Consider the following 25,257-nt stretch of genomic DNA (forward strand, 5'->3'; position numbering starts at 1 on the left):
CATTTGAACCATTTTTTTTGAACTCGTGTATGAGCGAGTCGAGCCCAGCCCCCTAATTCTACCCGACACAGCAGACTGTGGTGACGAGTAGGCCGCGGCAGAGACTCACCACTGGAGTCTACCGGCACACACCGGCGGCGACTCCGGAGGTGACGTCACAGGACTCACTGGCAAGTTTAAAGCGAGTATACGGATCTGCGTTCTCGTCCTCAGCAGCACACCCTCGGCTGGTCGCCTCGCATACTCACAATCGCCACGAAGCCGTCTCCTAGTTGTACTCGATGATAGGAAACGTTCACTGAGCTAAGTGCAAAGCACATTTGAGATAATGTGGAGGACAGAATTTCTTCACGTAGATATCGCAAATTGCAGGCCGTATTCACCCAATGCCGAACCTTCTGGACGGCGTCCTTTCACGGTTAATCCATTAATAAAGTGCTCCTGAGTAGTTGCCGCCTGGTAGCCCGAATGGTGGACAATTTCAACTCTGGGATATTTTACCCGTGATGATGCCATCAGTATTAAGCCAAACAGTAGAGCTGCATGCCCTCGGAAAATACGACGTCTGTAGTTTCCCCTCGGTTTCAGACGTGCCGTAGTAGCAACGTAGCAATGCTATGTTGGTTGATGCTACAAGACCAAATCCCCGGGTTCGATTCCCGGCGGGGTCAGGGATTTTCTCTGCCTCGTGATGACTGGGTGTTCTGTGATGTCCTTAGGTTAGTTAGGTTTAAGTAGTTCTAAGTTCTAGGGGACTGATGACCATAGATGTTAAGTCCCATAGTGCTCAGAGCCATTTTGAAGACCAAATCAGTTAACTAACTAGACTTTTCCGTAACACGTTCTCGGGCTTCCAGCCACGTCAAGTGGTTGAAATGCCACGAGGTTTCGACCAGGCACTTTCTAGCCACTGTCACGTGGCGTGACTGCCAGTGGCCAGCCGGTACGCCCTTATATAGGCTACATCTGCTACCAACTGTGACGTCAATGGTGCTCGCGGCATCGCCGTACCCATGTGCGTTTGCCCTCTTCAGCCTCGCGACCGCTCAATCGCACACCGCACATACCTGCAGGCCGCTGTCCCTGTTAAGTGTGTTGTCGGTGACTTTTACTTCGATGGCTTTTACTTCGATGACTTCTTTAATAACCCAGTCCCAGAAGCCGTTAGTGCGAGCCACGACGGAGCTTCCGTCACATTAAAGAAACGGTGTAATTAAAGAAGCCATCGAAGTAAAAATGACGGACAGCACCCTTAATGGAGGCGGCGACTCGCAGAGAAGCGCGGCGTGGGATTCAGTAAACACGTAGTCAACGTATGCCCACATATGACGATGCCGCGAACACCAGTGACGTCACAGCCTACTGCTGTAGTATATAAGAACGTACCAACACTCCGTCCGCAGTCACATCACTTGTGCGTGGCCAAGCAGTGCTTGTCGAATGCTCGTGGCATCTTAACCACTTGAAGCGGATGGAGGTCCGAGGTCATTTTATTCAGTGTTACAACTGCGAGACTCACCATTTTTATACGCAGGTTGTTACCCGTGCAACTACTGAGAAGGCTGCTGCCTCTCTTCACGAACGTACTGCCGACCATCGGCTCAAGTCCAGTCCGGCACCAGCAATGGAGGATGACTCTTTGACACTACCAGCTTTTCGTGTAGGCAAAATTTCAGATAAACCGTTGAACAAACGTCGCCCGAACATTCCGAGACAAATGCTAATAGGCAATACATCAGCAACTGACCACGAAAGTGTAAACACTTCTGAACATTGGGGCAGTCTTGCCTCTACAGAAGTAACCCTCTGGAGTCATTGCACCTGTTACGTGGCTGCGTGTATCTTTGAGACACGCAAACCATCCCACATGGTCCATCATTCGTGGGGGCAGCAGCCACGACAGAGATGATGTTGAGAGGTGTTGCTACAGGAGAAAGCTGAAGACTACGTGGGTAGATCGGATAACTAATCAAAAGGTAGTCAATCGAATCATTTGGAACACAGATGTATGGTATGGTACAATTTGGTTAAAAAACGGGATCAATTGTCTGCGCATGCCCTGAGACAATTTGTTAATGGAGCGAGTCGCGGGGGGGGGGGGGGGGGGGCTTAAAATTGTAGACTGAGACAAAGGCTGGACAGAGATGGAGACACTTGACCTCAAGGGACAAGCAAGATTAGGTTATAACGTACTGTCAACATGGAGGCCATTAGAGACGGCGCACAAGCTTGGATTGTTGCCTGGAGCGATTTAGGGAAATCACGGAAAACCTGAACCTAGATGACAAATGTTGGTGGTGTTAGGACAGCAACCAGCCACAAATTTACTTTCAGTTCCTTTATTTAAAGGGTACCGTTACTGGTTTCGAATCGTTGTGATTCATCCTCAGACGGTTTACACATTTTCTTTATGACATGTGGTGTGTTTTTTACAGATTAATTATCGTGAAATAAGGAGAGTCTTTGAATAAAGGAACTGAAAGTAAATTTGTGGCTGGTTGCTGTCCTAACACCATCAACATTTGCCTTCAAACAACAGCCACGGTCTCCATCATGTCATCATATGAAAAAATTGCATGAATATAGATGACCAGATAGGGATGTGAACCGATGTCCTCCCAAATGCGAGTCCATTGTGCTGACCGCGGCCACTCCTCGTTCGCTACTTTGAGAGGCACCCACATGCCTTGCTCATACTGTGGCATCAAGCAGTCAGGCGTGCAAGATGAGTGGTCTGCCAAGCGAGTGGATTCATTCTTAATTTATCGAGTAACATGAACTCTCGTACTGCCGGCCGCGGTGGTCTCGCGGTTCTGGCGCTGCAGTCCGGAACCGCAGGACTGCTACGGTCGCAGGTTCGAATCCTGCCTCGGGCATGGGTGTGTGTGATGTCCTTAGGTTAGTTAGGTTTAAGTAGTTCTAAGTTCTAGGGGACTTATGACCTAAGATGTTGAGTCCCATAGTGCTCAGAGCCATTTGAACTCTCGTACTCACACTTAAGTTACAAGTTATCCTCCTATATGATTAATACGCAACGGAAACACGCATCTGACTATCAGTAATTTACAGAACTCTGACTGTACACTACGCACTGGCAATACCACATTTTCTTTCTTTTTTTTTATTTAACGGCTTTAGTCAACACGTGGCCACCACACTGAATATGAATGGCGCACACATTATAAATTCGGGACATTATGACAACATACCATTCGAAGGAAAAGTCCACCAATCTTTTTCTTTTCACTATCTTATTTATTCCGATAAATTCTCTAACCTAAACACACAAAATTTATAACCTACAACAATAACACATGAGAAATTCCGCCCAGTGGACATGGCTTTACATTGGTGAATCTCTATATTATGGTCTCGTAATTATTTAACGCTACAGTGCACTTTCTGGATAGGATGGTGGATCTTTTATTATTTCTCACACTTCGACTCTCACAATCATCATCACGAAACTATCCTCCAGACCGAGCAGTACAGAAGGAACAAGCATAACCCACTAATCTTTTGAAACTACCTTGCTACTCTCCCATGCAAACCACACATACCCAAATTACATGACATACACCACACTACGACATGAAATACAAAACACTAAATAGTCACAACATTATCACTTTCAGCTTTCCCACTTCAATTAGTATTTATCCCAGTTTCACACGACACTGCCCCACTTTGTATTTCTACTTTCCTACTATGAACTCTGGAGATATTTGCACGTCTTCCTGTGCAATGCAAGCCAAGTGGCGTTGCTGGATAGACGGCCGACTCACCTTGCTTCTCTCTCAGAGTTTGAATGTAGCGTCACACGGAATCATATCACGCGAAGTAATATTAAGAACGTATTCATCACACACGCGAGTCCTCAACTGATACCATGGACGAGTACTTCTCTTTATCCTTGGTCTCATACACAGATTGAGACCCACACAGTACTCACCACGTGGAAGTACTCGTCTCTAATTTCAAGTCCTGGACACGCCATTTCTTAAATATTTCCAACTTATAGTACACACGCTAGTAATTCAGCTTAACTTAAGCACACAGAAGTATTTCAGCTTATTGCTACACATGGTTTCATTGTGACCGTTGGCCACTTCCGAAGATTACTATGATCCCCTTAATATTACCTGCCTGAAATTTAATTCTCCCCACAAAAGTCCCTGAAATAGAGAAATTATTATTTCAAACTACTCTTAAATATTCCACATGCATACCATGTCTCCAATCTTTTGTCATTACGGAGCACAACAAAAAAGGTCTTAACAGCACAAGATCCAGCGGCAGAGTGCTGAAACATGGCCGTTCTCTAGGTCATCTCGCACCTCTGTCGAGGTGGGGGAAGACCATGCTACCGTATTGGTCAGCCACATTTCAGGCGCTCAAAGCTCAGGTAAATTTCATCTCTTTGGTCCCACCAAAGGTGGCCAAAGGATCGTCTCAAAGATGATCATATATTCACATTCACTATCTGCGGTTAGCAGACGACCGTACATTCATTCATTTCACAGATCTCACCAAACTGGATGTAGGGATTTATTTTATGGGAGTGCACATGTGATCAATTAAATAAATAAATTGTCATTCTTTCCCACACTGGTATGCGGCTTCGCTGTATTAATTGAAATTGAGTTATTTTACAAAAAAAATGTGTTGTTCTGACAAAAATAATGAAGTATGTTGTACCTATTTTCAATGTCGGGCGGTACTGTACCCTTTCAACTTGAACAGAGCTGCATCAAAACAGCCTACAGACTCGACAGAACAACGACAAGACATAAAAACAACATTGTCCTTACTGACACCTCAGAAGTTTTCTTACAGTCAGCGACATAATACAGCTGACGTAACATTAGCACTTTGATACGGATAGTGAATTTACGAATTGGCTAAAAATTTGTATAACCGACTGCAACATTTTGGTTCTCCGATATGAACGTCGTTACTGAAGTCAACAGGACACAGTGCAATATTAACAGATTTTGCAACAGAGCGTTTCTGGAATTGCAGACGAAGAAGCTGTAGTTGGTGTTCTGTTGGTGTGAGCCGGCTTTTTGTGGCCGAGCGGTTCTAGGCGCTTCAGTCTGGAACCGCGCGACCGCTACGGTCGCAGGTTCGAATCCTGCCTCGGGCATGGATGTGCGTGTTGTCCTTAGGTTAGTTAGGTTTAAGTACTTCTTAGGGGACTGATGACCTCAGAAGTTAAGTTCCATAGTGCTCAGAGCCATTTGAACCATTTTTTTGTTGATGTGATGCAGATGTTGCTTGAAGTAACCGATATTGTAGCTCACGAATGCGGCGTTGGTTCTGAATGTCCTTCAACTTCGGCGGTTTTTGCATCAGTGCCAGACTGGTATCGGATGGTATATGCTACGTTTTACATCACGGGGACTCCTCCCATTCGTTGATCCACCCTTCCTGGCTTAACCTAGTAGCAAATCAGTAGCTATGAGTCCACAATGAAAACCTTGTCCGTGGTCAGTGACGTAGTAAGCCGAAATTTGTAGCGTTTGGTTTTCCTTAATGTCGTAGTCTGCTATTTTCCATCAGACGCTGACGTCATCATGGAACAATGCTAGCTGAAAGGCATTTGCTGCCAGTGGGCATTGATTTATATCAATGGGGCAAGTTGAAAATTTGTGCTGGACTGGGTTCCGAATGCAGGCCTGCTTGTGCTGGACTAGTATTCGAACCCAGGTGTCCTGCTTACTAGGCAGACGCTCTGACCTTATGCCATCCTAACACACAGTGGTCATCGCGATAGTATGTAGTACCCTAGCACGCCTTCCGTCACGCCCAAATTCTCGTCCACACACTACTGATGTAGTGGCCCTCTCATTAGCCTCTTTACTTGCGGCATCTCGGACATGTCCAAAACAACAGACACCACACATGTATGTATATAATTAAGGCGACCACGCCAATGATCCCTTCAGTGCAGATGGACACTAAGCTCGAACTTTTGTGAGGATTGGCGAGATGCCGCGAGTAATGAGGCTAATCAGCAGGGGCACTACATCAGTAGTGTGTGGTATAAGTTGAGGATTTCGGTCCGACAGTCATGTGGTCACCACTATGTCCAGGTGGCGTAGTCGTCAGCGCATCTGCCTGGTAAGCAGTGAGACCCGGGTTCGAGTCCCAGTCTGGCACAAATTTTCAACTTGCGCCATTGATATAAGTGAGTGCTAATGTGTTTAACTTCTTTGTACATTGATTAATAGTGGCTGCAGGACCAAAACAGCTGTCTGTTCGCCGGCTTTGTGGCCGAGCGGTTCTAGGCGCTACAGTCTGGAACCGCGCGACCGCTGCCTCGGGCATGGATGTGTGTGATGTCCTTAGGTTAGTTAGGTTTAAGTAGTTCTAGGGGACTGATGACCTCAGAAGTTGTCCCATAGTGCTCAGAGCCATTTTAGCAAGCTGTCCGTTCTTGCGGTCATGTCTGGGAGAACAGACACCGCATATACAATGCCAGCAGTTGCCGTACGTAGTACGCGGCTGGATTATTTCGACCTCTGCCATATAACACAGGCACTGATCTGTATGCGCTACTGTTGTGGTCGGTTGTTCCACCTGTTGGAGATCGTAGGGGAGACTGTAGCGTGGTCCGTGGTTTGGCTGTTAACAATAGTTACTTTCGGTGGAAACGTGGATGTCGATTTGTTTGTGGGAATAAGAGGCCAGTAAGGAAGGAATTTCGTATCCTCCTTCACCCAACGACTGAGCGGTAAATTTTGGATGACGCTCCTGCAGTTGGAGAGGTAGCTTATTAGGCTAGTCAGAGTGCCTGGGTCCATAAAAGTGAGACGTGACGAGGCTTGAGCAGGTAAAGACGTTGCGCTGGTAGATAACACAAGAGCGGTGAACTCCCTGCTCTGACACGCTTCTCACGACGTAAGTATGTACACTCGCAAATTTCACCACAACCAGGGGGAATGTACCTGTTTCTGTCGTAACAGTACGCTAGCTTGTTACTTACTCCTCTTTTGTTCTCGGACTTTTTCCCCCTCATTAATAGACCTGGGAATAACTGTGACTCCTTCTGACTGCATAGCCTCACTCTGACAAACGGAGCAACGTTATAGTGGCGTCTAGCAGTCACGTGAGGTAGGGTTATTGTGGTGTGCGTACTGTAAGACCTTCGGTACACACACCATCAAATTATTTGACTTGTCTCTCTAACGAAGTAGGCGAGTGTCAGCAATATGTCTCGTGGTCTTATCGTGGCGTGTTTATCTTCTGCCTTTAGGTCAGACGATAGAAATGCCACTTGCACGCTTAGAGTAGCAGATTGACGGTGACCAACTTTAAACAGAACTTGATTAATTTTCACACACATTTATTAAAATAATAACAAGCATAAACATTACTTAACTTGATTCTGGAAGCTATTTACAACTGACAATCTGAAGTTCCTTTGGTCTTGGTACATTAATCTTATTCTCACATATCTCTGATACTTGACAAAGTGTCTACACATTTATCTTCATGGCTATGTGCAGGAATATGGTAATCTTATTAGGCGCAGACTGAAACTTGACTATAGACTGGTTCAGACAAATGCAGACTCGTACAGACTGGTGCAGACAAATGCAGACTGACTGATAGGAGGTCTGTACACTCGTTATAATACCTCGCGCGTTCAGGTATCACTGCACGAGTGTGATCCGCGAGGAGAAAAGGTTCTACGTTAGCAGCAATCTCATTGGCTGCGTTACATATTAATACGCGGATCGGCGGAAGCAGAATTCGGTCCGTCTCTAAGGCAGCGCCATCTCGTAGTCCGGAGACGGACGAGCGCTGCGCCTGCGCTGTTGTGCTTAGCGGGGCGCGCTCTAGTGGTAAAGTTGTGTACGCGCTGACTACGAGGAACTATGTACACAACAGTTACATAAAAATTTTATAGTGTCTGTCTTCAAGAGCAGTCCAGTTAAAGTTTTTCAGACTTGTGATGACACTCTCCTCTGCGTAAAGCAAAACTGTCACCATTTGTACTCCCTTTCTTCGTATTCGTTGAGTATCCCGGTGTTATTTGGTGCAGGTGCTTCTAGGATGTCATACGACTGTTTTGTATCCATTCTCCTTTCTCGACTTATCGTATTTTCCCAGTATCATACCAATGAACTGAAGTCCGCTACCTGTTTCACCTACGGCTAAGGTTATACGATCTTTCTATTTAATATTGTGGGAGTATATTCTTAACACGGTCTGTCTGGGAGCGGTCTGTAGTGTCAACACCGACTCAAAGGAAGGCCTCGGCGCTTGTTTGTGACGTCACGTCAGCTAGGCACGGCGAACGCCAGGTCTGTTGCAGGCATACTCATAATGTTTGTGTCTTCCTCCCTGATATAGGAAAATGTGAAACTATTAGCGGTAGTTGACCAACACACATTGTTCTGAGAGATTTCTGCAATCAATTAATTGTGCAATTCATTACACTTCTTAACAAATAGTGTACTCCTGAACTTAAATTTCCACCTATTTTAAGGATTGACATACAAAAACAACTCCATGGTCCAGCAGCAACAGAATTCGTGCTTCTTTACCTTATTTGTAAATCTGAGGAAGTTACGTTTGTACTGGGTTGCTTTTACAAGAAACTGTGAACATATTGGTGCTCTTCTTTAGGTATCTTGGTTGACTATGGGGTGAGGAGCACTGAATGTTAATGAAATATCTTGCGATTGTACACGTTGGGGGAGGGGATGGTGGACAGAAGAAGAGGCAAAAGATACTTGTTTTATCTAATAAAATTCTTTTATCTTATATAGTTTTTCCTTTCAGTTGCAAGAGGGGAATATTTATCTTTGCTAATATGCATGTTTAAAAAAGTTTAAGCTCAGCAGTATTTTCGATGTACGAAGCTATTTTGTTTTCTGTTTAGAATTCCTTTCGTTGAAAACGACTGTAATCTAATGACTGGCAACAGTTGGACATTTACACATGTAAATTAGTTCACATTTCCAGTGACGATGTCAAACGAAGATAAATAAATAAATAAATCAAAGAAACGAGTTCATTGTAAGGGGGTTGTGGTAAGTTTCGATAACAAAATGGATCAAGTAAATATAGTTACTTGAATGTAAAATTTCCGAAGCTTCCAATGGGGCAAAGCGTCTTCTCATATTGATCTACATTTGTTTCGACAGGATTCAGTAATACAGAACTGTGATCTTCATTTGTAGCTTTATGATAGTAAGAAAATCTTTCATCTAAATAAAACTGCAGAATCCAAAACATTTTGTCCAAAAATAAGATATTTACGAGGTGCATTCAAGTTCTAAGGCCTCCGATTTTTTTTCTAATTAACTACTCACCCGAAATCGATGAAACTGGTGTTACTTCTCGACTTAATCGCCCTGCAGACGTACACATTTTTCACAACGCTGACGCCATGATTCCATGGCAGCGGCGAAGGTTTCTTTAGGAGTCTGTTTTGACCACTGGAAAATCGCTGAGGCAATAGCAGCATGGCTGGTGAATTTGCGGCCACGGAGAGTGTCTTTCATTGTTGGAAAAAGCCGAAAGTAACTAGGAGCCAGCTCAGGTGAGTAGGGAGCATGAGGAATCACTTCAAAGTTATCATGAAGAAACTGTTGCGTAACGTTAGCTCGATGTGCGGGTGCGTTGTCTTTGTGAAACAGCACACGCGCAGCCCTTCCCGGACGTTTTTGTTGCAGTGCAGGAAGGAATTTGTTCTTCAAAACATTTTCGTAGGATGCACCTGTTACCGTAGTGCCCTTTGGAACGCAATGGGTAAGGATTACGCCCTCGCTGTCCCAGAACATGGACACCATCATTTTTTCAGCACTGGCGGTTACCCGAAATTTTTTTGGTGGCGTGTGTGCTGTGTACTTCCATTGAGCTGACTGGCGCTTTGTTTCTGGATTGAAAAATGGCATCCACGTCTCATCCATTGTCACAACCGACGAAAAGAAAGTCCCATTCATGCTGTCGTTGCGCGTCAACATTGCTTGGCAACATGCCACACGGGCAGCCGTGTGGTCGTCCGTCAGCATTCGTGGCACCCACCTGGATGACACTTTTCACATTTTCAGGTCGTCATGCAGGATTGTGTGCACAGAACCCACAGAAATGCCAACTCTGGAGGCGATCTGTTCAACAGTCATTCGGCGATCCCCCAAAACAATTCTCTCCACTTTCTCGATCATGTCGTCAGACCGTCCGCAGCTCGTGGTCTTGTGGTAGCGTTCTCGCTTCCCGCGCCCGGGTTCCCGGGTTCGATTCCCGGCGAGGTCAGGGATTTTCTCTGCCTCGTGATGGCTCAAATGGCTCTGAGCACTATGGGACTTAACATCTGTGGTCATCAGTCCCCTAGAACTTAGAACTACTTGAGAGGTGGCATGAGCCCCCTCTCATATTTCTATCTTACGATTTTCCTCTCTAATCGCATGCGGTGAAAAGTTGCTATTCCTTCACACGCGGACTTCCCACGCAGCGTCTCTCGTCACCCAGGTGGTCCGGTGACAGGTGGGCTCTGCGGATCTCGAGAGGGTTAAGCCGATGGGTGTGAGGCAGTCGAGAGAATGCTTTCCAGACGCCAACATTGTCAAAAGACACGCCCGGAGGGGCGTGAAGTAGTGGCTGGGCTAGAGGTTCCGTTACTTCGCAGAAACTTAGCGAAAACACTTTCTGGCGGGCTACCAGCGAGGCGTGGGAATGACTTGTGTACCCAGGCAGTTGTGGCGGGAAAATTCCCGCGCTTTCTGCAAAATAGTAACTGTGATTGGCTTGCTCAGGGCATAGCTCCGTGACGTAGCAAAATCAGCGCAGAAATTGGCGCCAAGAATCTCCATTGGTGGAATGGTAGTGCTCCGGCAATGGAGTGGAATTTTCCGCCGGTCTTCGAGTTGCTGATTGGAACGTTTAACCATGGCCACTGTCATGGGGGCGCGAATGTTCGGTGTTCGGCATGCTAGGGGTGCTCTAGGTAATCGGCTCTCGCCTTTCGGTCGAGGACGTCGAAGCAACCAGCCATCACCTCCGGTACGCCAGATCGTGTTCTGGCAGTTAAGAAGACAGTTTGGTAATGTATGTCCGCAGCACCGGCAGATAGGGATTTTCTTAGGTGATAATCAGAGCTCAGCAGAGCGCGCCTGTTCGTCTTTTTCTAACTTTGTTCTGTCTTGAGTAGCAGCAATTAATGTTGGGTTAGCTGTGTGTCTCTCTTAAGATTTGAGTGGCAAGGAATTGGCTCCACATACCACTTCGTCTTAAACCTCACAATCTAGTTTAGGGACAACTTCACCTTTACAGTGTTTGTATGAGTATCCAATTTGAGCCAGTTTGATGTATTGTAAATGTTTCATGTGTTTTTGTTTATTATTTTGTGTTTAGTCTTAATAAATCATATTGTTATTTTGGACAGAACTTTCATCCTCTTAATCGGTAGAGCAACCCTATCATTCCTCACTATGTTAATGAAACCTTCGTTTATTTAACTTATTTATCAAATTAAATTATTGCAGGTGCCAAACTCTCTTCTGCTCCACTGGCAGGGTTGATTAGAGTCAGTTCGCGTATTTTTTTTAAATCCTTGTGCAACCGCAAAAGTCGGAGCTAGAATAGGGGGGGCTTAGAGCATCATTTACATATGTAGATTCTAGAAGAATTTAGTGTTAAATACACTGCTAGCCCCGGCACCTCGCATACTTAAACCTAACTAACCTAAGGACATGACACACATCAATGCCCGAGGCAGGATTCGAACCTGCGACCGTAGCAGTCGCGCAGTTCCGGACTAAGCGCCTAGAACCGCTAGACCACTGCGGCCGGCCCTGCCTCGTGATGACTGGGGGTTGTGTGATGTCCTTAGGTTAATTAGGTTTAAGTAGTTCTAAGTTCTAGGGGACTGATGACTATAGATGTTAAGTCCTATAGTGCTCAGAGCCATGTCGTCAGACCGGCTTGTGTGAGCCCGAGGTTGTTTCGGTTTGTTGTCACACGATGTTCTGCTTTCATTAAACTGTCGCACCCACGAACGCACTTTCGACACATCCATAACTCCATCACCACATGTCTCCTTCAACTGTCGATGAATTTCAATTGGTTTCACACCACGCAAATTCAGAAAACGAATGATTGCACGCTGTTCAAGTAAGGAAAACGTCGCCATTTTAAGTATTTAAAACAGTTCTCATTCTCGCCGCTGGCGGTAAAATTCCATCTGCCGTACGGTGCTGCCATCTCTGGGACGTATTGACAATGAACGCGGCCTCATTTTAAAACAATGCGCATGTTTCTATTCTTTCCAGTCCGTGATAGACTGGGGGCAGTGAACAGCCGCTAGCGCACTGGAAACACTTGAGGAGACACTATGTGGAGATCAAGTGGAAGACGGTCGCTACAATACTCTAACTTTTAAAGGGACTTTACATTTCGAGAGATCTGAATGTGCTCCAGTGCAGGAAACTAAACTTTATCACTTGTATTACGGAATTGAGGACAGAGTATGAGTTTCTACCCGTCACCTCACGTGCATTAATTTGCAAATGATAATGTTAACTCTGAACTGTTCTGATTTGGTGAATATTTCGTGTATTGTGATTACGAAGTGGACTTAGTTTTCGTGTGTCTTCGATAGCTATTTAGTTTGGGGATTTTGCTACCACTCTCATAACGCTCTCAATATGATGCTACTGCACTTGATAGGGGTATTTTCTGTCCGTATTTTAATTGAATACAATAGGATCACTCCCCTTTTATTTCAGATGTCCTTTTCTAAATAAACGTTATTCTGCATAATTTTGTCTCGTCTACATGAATTACAGACATTAGAGTAGAATGCTTGTTATTAAATTATTCATTTAACTTTTATTTTGTATTTCTGTGCATTTTATTAATTTACATTTCTAGCGAATGCATAGACTATTTGATTACAGGATCACAGCTGCAGTTTATTATTTACAGCGAATTAACTGCGGCTCATGAAAGCAGACGTGCGCGGCTAGGCCCTATACATCGAGCCATTTTTTTTCAAACAAAGCCGTGCATAGCCCCAGTACCTTAAGCACGAGAAACCTCGGGTAAAGACGCAGCTGGTTTTCTCGTATGGGATGCTGTTTAGAGGACCAACTACACACCACAAAACCACTACGTACACTCGCAGTTTGTGCGTAGTATTGTACTTCCACATTTGACATGCCAATGTGTGGGGATCTTCATAGTAGTGGGAAATGCATATGCAGTTTGAAATAATTTGTAACACTCATGGATGCTATGTCGTAAGGACTGAAAAGCATAAGATCCGATGATGGCAACATGGCTCTGTCTACACCGGTAATTCAATAAAATGCTCTTTTAGTAACATTAAGTTGCAAACTTTTGTCAAGTTACCATATCCCTAGAAACTGTTACACTCAGGAATTTATGCGACTTGTCTCATTGCAGTCGTGTCTCACTGATATTACACTTATACGATACTACGCCTAAGCGTTCAGTGAGGCTCGCAGTTTTACATATCTCAATATTTTAAGGGGGTAGGACGTCAAACGGACCGACTTGGAGCAGGAGAGGCACCACAGGACATTTTAATTTCTACTGTCTATACTTTTACAAATAAATTCATAAAACTTTGTCAGCATGACCAGGAAGGATTGAGGACTCACCCTCATAGCAGTGGAAGTTCAAGAACGTAGCAAAATACTTTTTTTTACATGTGAAATTTCAACATTTTTTCACTTACTACTGTGTGAATTTGTTGCTATAGCTACACTTTTCTTCCTAAGTAAGAGATACAAACAATACTTACAGGTGTATGACAGTTGGCAATCTCTGCATCACTTTGAAAACTTACTCAGATCTAATTGAAGACCTGTGCAGCTTTTTCCACGCAGTATAGATAAATGCATCATCTGCGAAAACTCTGAGGTAACTATTACAGAACGCAGCATGTCATTCTCAATGGAGAGAAGTCTTCCGAAGTATGATTTCAGGTGTGCCGCATGGGAGTTTCGTAGGACCGTTGCTATTCACAATGTATATAAATGACCTTGTGGATAACATCGGAAGTTCGCTGAGGACTTTTGCGGATGATGCTGTAGTATATCGAGAGGTTCTAACAATGGAGAATTGTACTGAAATGCAGGAGGATCTGCAACGAATTGACGCATGGTGCAGGGAATGGCAATTGAATCTCAGTGTAATGCGCTGCGAATGCATAGAAAGAAAGATCCTTTATCATTTAGCTTCAATATAGCAGGTCAGCAACTGGAAGCAGTTAATTACATAAATTATCTGGGAGTAGGCATTAGGAGTGATTTAAAATGGAGTGATCATATAAAATTAATCGTCGGTAAAGCAGATGCCAGACTGAGATTCATTGGTAGAATCCTAAGGAAATGCAGTCCGAAAACAAAGGAAGTAGGTTACAGTACGCTTGTTCGCCCATTTTTTTTTAATACTGCACACCGGTGTGGGATCCGTACCAGAGAGGGTTGATAGAAGAGACAGAGGAGATCCAACAGAGAGCAGCGCGCTTCGTTACAGGATCATTTAGTAATCGCGAAAGCGTTACAGAGATGATAGATAAACTCCAGTGGAAGACTCTGCAAGAGAGACGCTCAGTAGCTCGATACGAGCTTTTATTGAAGTTTCGAGAACATACCTCAAGCAGTATATTGCTCCCTCCTACGTATATCTCGCGAAAAGACCATGAGGATAAAATCAGAGAGATTAGAGCCCACACAGAGGCATACCGACAATCCTTCTTTCCACGAACAATACGAGACTGGACTAGAAGGGAGAACCGATAGAGGTAGTCAAGGTACCCTCCGCCACACACCGTCAGGTGGTTTGCGGAGTATGGATGTAGATGTAGATGTAGATGTAGATGTGGAGATCAAGTGATAGACAGACTTACCTGAGGTAATGGGTGATATTCGGTCGTTTCGGTGACAGAGTGGTGAACGCTCGTTACAATACTCTAACTTTTAAAGGGACTTTACATTTGGAGAGATCTGAATGTGCTTCAGTGCAGGAAACTGAACTTTATCACTTGTATTACGGAATTCAGGATAGACAGAGTATGAGTTTCTACCCGTTACCTCACGTGTATTAATTTGTAAATGATAATGTTGAACTGTCAACTGCTCTGAGTTGATGAATGTTTCGTGTATTGTGATTACGAAATGGACTTAGTTTTCGTGTATCTTCGATAGCTATTTAGTTTGGGGATTTTGCTATCATTCTCGTAACGCTCTCAATATGAAGCTACTGCACTTGATAGGGGTATTTTCTGTCCGTATTTTAATTGAATATAATAGGATCACTTCCCTTTTATTTCAGATTTTCTTTTCTCAATAAACATTATTCTACATAATTTTCTCTCGTCTACATGAATTACAGACATTAGAGTAGAACGCTTGTTGTTAAATTATTCGTTTAACTTTTATTTTGTATTTCTGTGTATTTAATTAATTCAGAACTTTAGTGAATGCATAGACTATTTGACTGCAGAATCACAGCTGCAGGTTATTGTTCGCAACGAATTAACTGCGGCGCGTGAAAGCAGATTTGCGCGGATGGACCCTAAGACTACATCAAGCGATTTTTTTTTCAAACACAGTCGTGCATAGCCCCAGTACCTAAATCAGGAGAAACCGCGGGTAAAGACGCAGCTGGTTTGCTCGTATGGGATGCTGTTCAGAGGAGCAACTGCAGATCACAAAACCACTACGTCGTAAGGATTGAAAAGCATAAGATCCGATGATGGCAGCCTAACTCTGTCTCCACCGGTAACTGAATCAAATGATCTCAACTTGCAAACTTTTCTTAAGTTACCATATCCCTAGAAACTGTTGCACCCAGGAATTTATGCGAGTAATCTCATTCCAGTTGTCTCACTCATACGATACTACGCCTCTGCGTTTAGCGACGGTCGCAGTTTTACCTATCCCAACAATGTAAATAAGTTGCCAATCTCTGCATCACTTTGAAAACTTATTCACATCTAATTGAATACCTGTGCAGCTTTTTCCACACAGTACTTCGTTATAGATAAATGCATCATCTGCGAAAATTCGGAGGTAACTATTAATATTGTGTGCAGGATCATTAATATCCAATATGAACAACAAAGGTCCCAGCACAGATCCCTGGGGCACAGCTGAAGCCACTTCTACATCTGTCGATGACTGTCCATCCAAGATAAGATGTTGCGTCCCCCCCCGCCGAGAAATCCTCGAGCCACTCACGAAGTTTGCTTGGTACACCATACAATCGTACTTACGTTAATAAATGTTGGTGTGGTGCTAATTCAAATGCTCTTCAGAGAGAAACACTGCATCTGTCTTATCAACGGGTTTCAGGATGTCAAGTGAGAAAAGAGTGAGATGTGTTTGAAGTGATGGACGTCTTCGGACTCCACGCCAGTCCGCATGGCGCACGTCATTCTGTTCGAGATACCGCACTACCTTTGAGGTCACATCGTGTTCTGAGACTCTACTGGAGATGACCGTCAGTTCTGTCTCTCCACCATAGTCGGTGCACAGCGGAAGACTTTAGGGTGCGCCACAGACCAGGACCAGACAGTCTCGGCGTGGTGCCACAGTCGCCTCGTAGACGCCCCACATACAAGGAACTACTTTACGTTTCCGCTACAAGACATTCAAATAGCCCACTCGTCCGCCAATAGCTACGCCTGCCACTACATAGAGTGCTGAAACGCGAACTATTTGATGCATGCGGCAAATGGACAGCAGTCGCCCATTATATACCGAGCGCCAGATTTAAGGGCCGCACGCCGACACTCGGCCAGTTCCGGTTTATTTCAGACACCTTCCAGTTCCAGTTGACACCAGTTTCTTACACTCGCCGACCAGCTCCACCGTCGGACAGTTAACACCGAATGTCGAAGATTTATCGAAGTTTTAGTCAAAGTGTTTATCAGTTCAGAGACACAACTTTAAGCAGTCTCTAATTGCAGTCCAAACTGAACTTCACTTAGATTAGGTAGCAATCATCTACTGCCTTAGGTAGGGGTAGGTCCAGTACTTAACATTACTGCCACGACTTCTAACAAAGAAGAAATTGAGTATATTTACAGAGCCCTGCCGGCCCCGGCTTATGCGTTGGTTTAAACCTTGACTGTTACTCTGCGTTTGGTTTCCCGTGGTTATTGCGGTTATGCCGTGGTTCTTCCTCTTTCTACGCGTGGCAGCAGCGATGCGTATCGATATTCGCACCTTCTACTATCTTTGGTCTGTTGCTTATAGCCGGTTGGTGTGGAGCAGCCAGGAAATCTCCGCGCGATGCAGTGGACCGGGCCCTTTGGCGGTCTCTATACAGTGTCGGAGTGTGTGGGAGCTGTTCCGATTGCTACGGGGTCGTGGCTCGCCGACCCAGGACATTCGAGTTGAGTGGTGATTTAATTACCGAAGCCAGACTGTTCACATTGTGCCGATGGTTTTCATGGCTGGCTGTTGGGGGTGAGCAACAGCGAGTGTTCGAGTTGACGAAAGTTTGGCCACCATCCGGTGGAAGAACTGTATTTTGATTATTTGAAGTCCAAGTGCACCAGCGGAATTTTCTGTCTTGTGGCCGTTAGCGCTGCGGTTACTTGCCCTAGCTGCTGACGTAAAATTCAGTCAGTCTCCTTTCCTCATCGTGTTGCCGCTGTCCAACACATGTGTGTACAGGGTTATTACAAATGATTGAAGCGATTTCACAACTCTACAATAACTTTATTATTTGAGATATTTTCACAATGCTTTGCACACACATACAAAAACTCAAAAAGTTTTTTTAGGCATTCACAAATGTTCGATATGTGCCCCTTTAGTGATTCGGCAGACATCAAGCCGATAATCAAGTTCCTCGCACACTCGGCGCAGCATGTCCCCATCAATGAGTTCGAAAGCATCGTTGATGCGAGCTCGCCGTTCTGGCACGTTTCTTGATAGAGGAGGTTTAAACACTGAATCTTTCACAAAACCCCACAGAAAGAAATCGCATGGGGTTAAGTCGGGAGAGCATGGAGGCCATGACATGAATTGCTGATCATGATCTCCACCACGACCGATCCATCGGTTTTCCAATCTCCTGTTTAAGAAATGTCTAACATCATGATGGAAGTGCGGTGGAGCACCATCCTGTTGAAAGATGAAGTCGGCGCTGTCGGTCTCCAGTTGTGGCATGAGCCAATTTTCCAGCATGTCCAGATACACGTGTCCTGCAACGTTTTTTTTCGCAGATAAAAAAGGGACCGTAAACGTTAAACCGTGAGATTGCACAAAACACGTTAATTTTTGGTGAATTGCGAATTTGCTGCACGGATGCGTGAGGATTCTCTACCGCCCAGATTCGCACATTGTGTCTGTTCACTTCACCATTAAGAAAAAATGTTGCTTCATCACTGAAAACAAGTTTCGCACTGAACGCATCCTCTTCCATGAGCTGTTGCAACCGCGCCGACAATTCAAAGCGTTTGACTTTGTCATCGGGTGTCAGAGCTTGTAGCAATTGTAAACAGTAAGGCTTCTGCTTTAGCCTTTTCCGTAAGATTTTCCAAACCGTGTACGTTTAGCTCCCTGCTTGCTTTATTCGTCGACTTCCGCGGGCTACGCGTGAAACTTGCCCGCACGCGTTCAACCGTTTCTTCGCTCACTGCAGGCCGACCCATTGATTTCCCCTTACAGAGGCATCCAGAAGCTTTAAACTGCGCATACCATCGCCGAATGGAGTTAGCAGTTGGTGGATCTTTGTTGAACTTCGTCCTGAAGTGTCGTTGCACTGTTATGACTGACTGATGTGAGTGCATTTCAAGCACGACATACGCTTTCTCGGCTCCTGTCGCCATTTTGTTTCACTGCGCTTTCGCGCGCTCTGGCGGCAGAAACCTGAAGTGCGGCTTCAGCCGAACAAAACTTTGAGTTTTTCTACGTATCTGTAGTGTGTCGTGACCATATGTCAATGAATGGAGCCACAGTGAATTTATGAAATTGCTTCAATCATTTGTAATAGCCCTGTAGTTTTGACAGCTTGTGCATACTTAGTTGTCAGCGGCTACGCCTTTTATGTTTTGGCTTTGGAGTTCATTGTGTACTGGTCGGGTGGAAAGAAAGTCGTCTTGTCGGTGGGTCCGTTGACTATCTCTTGGTTGGGTTGCCGGCGGATCGGATATCGTTGGGCCGACTACCTGTCTCCTCTAAGCGAACATTAATATTTCAAGTGCAGACCGATCCCCGGAAACAACTGACCGCCGCTGGCTGTACTGCCTTTTCTTATTGGTGTTTGATTGTGTATTTTAATGGCTTATAGCCGATGGTTTGAATTCGTGTGCTTTTAGTTGAGTTTTAAATAATGGGCCTTCAGCCGCTTTAAAATTGAACCTTACTTGTCAAGTATTGCATTGTTTGGGCCGTCAGCCTCTGTAAAATATTGTTTAAAGGTAAAACTTTGTGCCTTCTGCCAACTAAAAATTATTTTAGTTGTTTTAAGTAATCGGCCTTCAGCCGTATTTAAATTAAAGTTCTCGTCTTTCAAGTATCAGACTGTGGGGGGCCTTCAGCCTAATTGAAGATAAGACCTTCTGCCTTGTGTGTGTGTTTTTTTTTAATCTATTTCACCTGCAGTCTTAAACCATGGGCCTTCAGCCGTCTTTAAATTAAACTTGTTTGCTTTTCAAGTGTTGGATTCGTTGGGCCTCCAGCCAAGTTACAGAACTTACTTAGTGAGGCCTTCTGCCTTCTAAATATTCTGTTTTGAGTCTGAATTTTAAGTTAATGGCTTTCAGCCGTTTTTAAGTGGTTGTACCCTTAAGGCATAAGATAGTATGGACTATTCAGCCGATAACTAAGTTAAAATTTTTTTTGCTGTATTGTTTGGACAACTACATAAAGTTATATGTGTTTGAGTGTAACTGACAGCCCCCTTTTGGCCCCTTTCCACAATTCCAACTACATCTTCTGTCCTGCGGACTTAAGCAGGGCGTCTCGTTCACCGCTAATTTATTTTAATAAGTGAGTTTTTTTCTTTCTAATGTGTCTGCCGCATACTAAATCATGTATCAAACAAGTTGTATTAGATGAACTACAATGGATTATGCGAGGAACATCCTGAACAGTTTGGGTGCTTAGTATGGCACTGTTAATTGAAGAAGATTAGGAATTCAACAAACGTACATTTGTAAGCTTCACAGATGATGTTAAACTTTTCGACTCTGTGGTTATACATAAGCCACGGCAAATTATGGAGGAGCAAGCAGTCCGAGCCAATCTGTTAAATGCTGTTAAAAATCTTTATCGCAAAACAAACGCGGAAGAGCAGGTAAATGGGCAAAAGAGAAAGCAAGTAACTATGAACCAAGATATCAGGCAAGTGTGTCCACTAATAAGGCGAAGAGACTGCTTTGCTCTAAAATATAATAAAGGCTAACTCACGGTTCGCAGAGGAGGAGATTAGTGTTTAACGTCCCGTCGACAACGAGGTCATCTTAGACGGAGTACGAGCGCGGATTAGGGGACGACGGAGAAGGAAATCGTCCGTGCCTTTCGAAAGCAACCATCCCTGAATTTGCCTGAAGCGATTTCGGGAAACAATGGAAAACCTAAATCAGGATGGCCGGACGCGGGATTGAACCGTCGTCCTCCCGAATGCGAGTCCAGTGTGCTAACCACTGCGCCACCTCGCTCCGTACTACGCGTTGAAGATGACACAGAGATGGTAACAGAATCAGAAGATGTTTATGAAAGATAGTCCAAGAGCCGTGCCAAAAAACGATAACGTATACACTGCACAACAGAATAAAAGGATCACTTTGTCGAAAGCTTCTAATTGTCTCAAGTTGTCAACATATACGAAGAAAGGCCAGAGCTGAGTGAGAAGTTCTTGCGACGTCTAAAGCGGCTTAATTATATCTCATTCGCACCATATTTCACCAAAATTCTGCTCAACGCCGCCATGTACGTGTCGCACTATGGAAAGATCGGCCCAGCCCCGCTTACTCACGTTTCACCCCTTCTTTTGACGTCTCTGCGATGGAGGTCAGAGGCACGACGCCCATCGTTGAAATCACGCTGTTTTATTACAGGTGGCAGAGGAAAGCGTTTCAGACACACCACCGCTTAAAACAGACACGAAAAGACTGACGGGGTGGCATAAAGGACGTCAACTAAACCACCCCTTTCCTTGCGACGGTGATTTCGCAGTAAAAAACGACAGTTTGGAAAAATTGATCCTTAAATTCTTTTGAGTGGTGAAATTTTTTTTTATGTCTACATAAAAGCAAGAAACCGGCACTTACTGAGAAACAATTGACATTAGTCAGTCACAACGAGAGATTAACTTTTGGAACAGGTTAATTTCAATACCACCGTTATACTTTAAGTTCAATTACCTCCAGAGGGATTGACTGCAAAATTTAATCATTCTCTAGTTTACGCGCCACAGTTAAAAGAGCCTTAGCTACCAAAGGTAGGGTTAAAAATGTCATGGAATCGTGACAGAGTGTTGGCCCCTGGCAGGAACAGAAAAACGAAGAATCCAGACAATAGAAATGTGGTTTCTACCGTCGACTTAACGGTACACAAAAAATAGTGTACAGTTGTAAACCTGCAGGGAAACGTAGCACAAGAATACCACTGAAGAAACGAATCCTGTTCTACATGATGACTGAAATATCGTACAATGCCATTGATGGTTCTTATAGAAAAAAAAATCATTAATGATTGACGTATCGTTGACTCCACAGAGTCTGCTTCGTTTATGTACAGACATTCATAGATTTCTTTAAGTGTCTGTATTTTTCAAGAGGTGAGTCATAAATGTAGATAATTAATACTCAAAATAGTAAAAGCGAGGAAGAAATACAAGATAAGCCGTGTGAATCCGTTTGAGGTAACAAGAAACGAAGTGTACCTGGGGATGGTGTTTCAACAGATGTGACTAAAACTGAAGGAAAAGTAAAGCAAAATAGATGCGAAATTACTTGCGAAATGTTTGCAAAAGAAGACCGGGATAATGCTGCTCCCGTTCAGCTTCACAGAAGAAAGAGGCAGACAAGACTTAAAAAGAAAAAGGTACAGACGTCAGCCTCTCTTCGTAATGTACATGACGCTCACTACATTTATTGCTAACAACATAGGAAAAATACTGACTTGTATTTAAGCAGAGGAAGAACCTGATGATGTAAGTGGTACAGTGCAATGGATCAACTAGAAGCCGTGATCTAAATCATGAAGCGATGTAATGAGTGTGGATTATCGTTTTGTCTGGAATTAAAGGAGGTAAGGAAAGCGTTTGAATAGCTTTCAACAAAAATCCGTACCAACAGCGCTGCGATAATACCGAACTCACCCAACCTATTTTAGTACAGTGAAGGACGTACGCGCCAGTGCAGTGGGAAAATAGGTATTGAAATATAGTCAGGGCATGTGATTTCGCGCGACCAAAGTTATTCTCACGATCCTTAGAAGGAGCAGTAGCTTCCAGGTTCCTAGACCGACAAAAAGCTGCACTAACAGGGTGAGCATAAAACCTCTGTCTCATTACAAACATTTACTTCTAAGAAAATGTGACAGGGACAGCTACAACAATTGTTGCAGATGGTGGCTTAACTCACAAAGTTTTACTATGGTTACACTTCCACATACGCTGCGTTTGCTACTCGTACATCGCCTAGGCGGCACTCGAGTTTCTCTCTACGTGTTTTTCCCGGGTTCGATTCCCGGCGGGGTCAGGGATTTTCTCTGCCTCGTGATGACTGAGTGTTGTGTGATGTCCTTAGGTTAGTTAGGTTTAAGTAGTTCTAAGTTATAGGGCACTGATGACCATAGATGTTAAGTCCCATAGTGCTCAGAGCCATTTGAACCATTTTCTTCTCCACGTGTTTGCCAACGGCTGGTTCCGTCACCGCTTCTACAGCATCTCGCATTCGTTCCTTAAGATTTTGCACCTGACGGAATGGTAGGCTGAACATTTTATCCTTAAGGTAACTCCACAAAAAAGTCAAGAGCAGATACGTCTGCCATGATGTTGGACCGGTTCTGCCTATCCATGTCTCAGGAATGGTTTCATCCAAGAAATGGACAATAAATGACGTCCAGTGTGACGTTGCATGATCGCGTTGCAATACTACCCACGGTTGAAATACCGGCAACTGTGGTGCAACGTAAAGTTCCATCAGGTCCAGGTAAACAGTTGCCGCAATGGCAGGCTCACAAGGGCAACATCAGAGCTGTTAATCACGGATTATGATGAGTCTTGTGTGTGTTGTGGGGAGCTGTATCCTGATTATCTGGCTGTCAGCTTTTCGTGCGACAGCACCCAGTTTCCGAGAAAATCGGCGTTTTATGCTCTCCTTCCGTACCCGCAACGGCGTTGCCGTCTCGACTAGGAGATCATAGTCCAGCGGCAAGGGCTCACAGCTGCCACAGTCCCGGTACGAATTCAGACCCCGCCCGCGTACCTTTCTTTTCAGTTTCGTCGTACGTTATATGTAGGGCCCGGATTTTAAGTCATATTTTTTTTCTGAACTATAGGGTGAATTTTAGAACAATTTATACACAAATCTAGGCATTTTAGTGTCGAAAAATTTATTTTGATTGTGCATATAAAGTCATATTTCAACAAATTGTATTAATAGGTCATGTTGCGGCTAACTTTTAATATAATAGGTCATATTTCCGTCAACTTTTGCCAAAAATGCATGTACCGTTTTTCTCGTATCTTACGGGACACACGAATAAGAAAATGAATATGTTGCTCACGAGACAATATTTAACGTGCTATTACGAAAGATAAATAGATAAGTTAGTACACAGCTTTATTTATCAGGACTGTAGCAGAAAATCGGTGTAGCACAACAGTCGTTTCGCGAACATAAAACATTGTTGCGCAGAGTCGACAATACGCTCTCAGAGCCAACAAAGGCGGCTTCTGCCGTATAATCATCGCAGTCGCACAGGTGTTCCCAGTAACCAGTTTGAATACAGCCTTTGTCTCGTTCAACATGCCTACAGCAAAGTGCTCCGACAGCGTGAAGATGCGAGGATATGTTCGAGAATTTGGAGAGAAGTTCTTTAGTACTGATGGGAAAATATTATTTTGTAAACTGTGTGAAGTTAAAGTTAGTGCAGAAAAGCTCTTTAATGTGCAACAACACTGTAATACCGCTAAACAAAGCAACTGAGTGAAACGAAGTGCTGAAAATAACAGCAGGCAAACGCTGTTATTTGAACAGACAGGTCACTCGTCAACAGTGCAATCATTCTGCAAGGATTTGTGTGGGATGATGGTGTCCTGCAACATCCCATTGGAAAAGCTGAAGAATCCACTCTCCAGACGGTTCTTGGAGAAGTACACAACACATCCAGTTCCAGATGAATCTACACTGAGAAAGAACTATTTACCCGTATGCTACAATGATGTGCTCAACAAAATACGATTTACTATTGCTGAGAAAAAGATCTGGCTGTCGATAGATGAAACTACGGATATTAGTGGGCGATATATTGCAAATGTTGTTGTTGGTGTTCTAAAAGTTCATGGCCCTGGAGATATGTTCCTACTAACGTGTGAAGCTCTTGATAGAGCAAACAATTCGACGATTGCTATATTGTTTGACAACTCTCTGAAGCTACTGTGGCCAGATGGTGTGAAAAGAGACAACGTTTTGTGCTTGTAACAGATGGTGCTTCATATATGGCTAAAGCAGGCAACGGGCTTCACATTCTCTACTCCAGTTGTAAGATGGCAAGAACTGTGCCCCTTACTTGAAGTAATTAAAGATCACCTAACTCACGTTCAGCGAACAGTAGGGCTGAACAAAAATGACTGACAAGGCACAATGCATCTTGTATGGACGTATTGGAATAATTAATGTCGGGTGATGGTTTTAAAGTAATTCACACGACATCAAAAACTTTGTGGAAACGCGTCGATTTACTGGAAGCTAGTTTATCCCAGGGAAGTGTACAGAGTTGACCGTGGCCGGGTAGGGAGCGGCGAAGGGAAGAAACAATAGGCAGCTCAGGGCAGCTCAAGCTCTGAGAAAGCAGTAACGGGGCGTGGCCTCCAGCTGTCTCAAGATGAGTGACAGTGAGTGGGTGTTGACCCCATGCTGGTGTACCGGGAAGCAGACGGAGAACTTGTACGCCTGTTGATAAATGTCTGTCGTCCCGTTTGCAGTAAAACATGCGAGAAAACTGCGCAAAGCTATGGTGGAGTGGTGACTATAGCAAATTCACGCTGAATTCACGGTCCACAGAGTCTGAAGTAAATCAGGTGACG

The sequence above is a fragment of the Schistocerca nitens genome, chromosome 9, assembly GCF_023898315.1.
Source record: "Schistocerca nitens isolate TAMUIC-IGC-003100 chromosome 9, iqSchNite1.1, whole genome shotgun sequence".
Taxonomy (NCBI): Eukaryota; Metazoa; Arthropoda; class Insecta; order Orthoptera; family Acrididae; genus Schistocerca; species Schistocerca nitens.